Genomic DNA, 2512 nt, shown 5'->3' on the forward strand with positions numbered 1-2512 from the left:
TAAGGCCATGGACTTCTGCTACTTCCTAGAAACATGGATTCATGTACAGTTTATTGTCAGCAGCGTGACCTTCAAACCAAAATGGCAACAAAGTGCCATGGTAATTGGGGTTGTGGGCTCTGCTCTTTGTTGAGGGTTGTTTTCAGTTATAGACCATACTGAGTAAAGACTACACAACACCTTCCGTAATTGAAAATTGTCATTTTTACTCAATGACACCATAAGTAACTGTTGGACTTTCCTATTTGATGTTTACTGGGCTGTAATAAAACTTTATATAAAATCACACCATTATGTGCTACTGAGAATTTAAAGGCATTCCATATATGCAGTGCTCAGCATAAATGAGTACACCCCTTTTGAAAAGTAAGATTTTATTCAACATCTCAACACAAGAACAATTTCCAAAATGTTGGCAAAACTGAGTTTTATGTAACATTTGTTTTGCTCATTACATGAAAGTAAGGTTAATAGTATAACGTAGATTACAAAATCTTCAGTTTTACTCCAATTAGTTGATGCAAAAATGAATACACCCCACAACAAAAACTACTATATCTAGTATTTTGTATGACCTCCATGATTTGTAAGGACAGCACCAAGTCTTCTAAGCTTGGAATGAACAAGTTGGCAACATTGCAACATCTACATTTTTCCATTCTTCGAGAACAACCTCTTAGAGCCTGGATGCTGGATGGAAAGTGATGCTCAACTTGTCTTTTAAGATTTCCCCATAGGTGTTCGATTGGGTTCAGATCAGGAGACATACTTGGCCACTGAATCACTTTCACCTTGTTCTTCAGAAATGCAACAGTGGCCTTAGATGTGTGTTTTGGATCATTGTCATGTTGGAAAAGTGCACAACTTCTCTTTCAATACAGAGCAGTACATCAGTGAATTCATGATACCATGAATTAAATTCAGCTCCCCGACACCAGCAGCACTCATGCGGCAGCACAGAAGGACATTGCCACCACTATGTTTCACTGTAGGCACCATGCATTTTTCTTTGTACTCCTCACCTTTGCAACACCGTACAGTTTTGAAGCCATCAGTTCCAAAAACATTTATCTTGGTCTCATCACTCCAGAGTACAGAGTCCCAGTAGTCTTCTTTTTGAGTATGCTCCCTGGCAAATTCTAGGCAGGATTTTTTGTGCATGGGAGAGGTTTCCTATGTGGATGACACCCATGCATGCCATTCCTATGCATGCCATTGCAGTATACGCCATATTGCGTCATAGGAAACAATTGCCCCAGTTTTTGCTTTCTATTTTAGACAACTGCAATGAACTTGCATGGAGATTTTCTTTAACCCCTCTCATCAGAAGACGCTCTTGTCGAGGTGTCAACTTCCGTGGACAGCCTGGAAGTCTCTGTGAGATGGTTGCAGTTCCATATTTTTTAAATTTTTGTATCACTTTTGATACAGAATTCTGACTGATAAGTAAAGTGTTGCTGATCTTCTTGTAGCCTTCACCTTTCTTGTGTAAAGAAATTATTTTCTTTCTCAGGCCTTGTGACATTTCTCTTCCATGTGGTGCCATTGCTGACAGCATGAAATGGGAGGGGTTTTCTTTGTTAAGTAATGCCCTTTTATAATCAACTGCTGTACACCTGTTTAATGAATATTTAGACTCACCTGTAGTTGAATTCTTGTTAATTAGGATTTTATTGTCTAAAACTTAGCTTTGCGTCTAAGACTTTCATTGAGGTGTATTCATTTTTGCAATATGGTCTTGAATGAATTTGTTAGGAAAAATATTTTCTTGAATATTACTGAATAAGTTTAAACTAGGTGGAAACTGAACCCACATCAGAGGGAAGCAACTCTGCCCATGGTATCGCAGGACACTAGCACATCGAGGGGAGGGGATATATGAGCCGTGGCATATAGTGTGGCCCCTCTCGGAAGCCACGTAGGCCGTGAACCTCCAGCTCTACGGATGGGGGTCAAACAGAACCCGATTCCCCGCTCCAGGCAGCGGAGCAGGTCTACAGGGATCCCCAATGTCGGCAGGATCCCATTATCCCCAGGATGGAGACAGATGCTGTAAGGTGCTTTTTATGGTGGTATTTATTCACCACTGAGTTTTTTTTTGCTAAATAAACAAAAAAACACAAACTTTTGAAAAAAAAACCACGCATTTTTCTTTGTTTCTGTTATAAAATGTTTTAAATAAATAACCTTTTTTCACAAATTCAGGTCAAAATGTATTCTGCTACATTTCTTTAGTGAAAATAACCCAAATTATTGTATATTATTAGTCTGTAGGAAAGTTATAGAGTCCACAAACCATGGTATATACAGTGGGGATCGAAAGTTTGGGCACCCCAGCTAAATATTTGTATTAATGTGCATAAAGAAGCCAAGGAAAGATGGAAAAATCTCCAAAAGGCATCAAATTACAGATTAGACATTCTTATAATATGTCAACAAAAGTTAGATTTTATTTCCATCATTTACACTTTCAAAATAATAGAAAACAAAAAAATGGCATCTGCAAAAGTTT

The sequence above is a fragment of the Staurois parvus genome, unplaced genomic scaffold (genome assembly GCF_062004578.1).
Source record: "Staurois parvus isolate SC_StPar_1 unplaced genomic scaffold, SC_StPar_1.0 ptg000018l, whole genome shotgun sequence".
Taxonomy (NCBI): Eukaryota; Metazoa; Chordata; class Amphibia; order Anura; family Ranidae; genus Staurois; species Staurois parvus.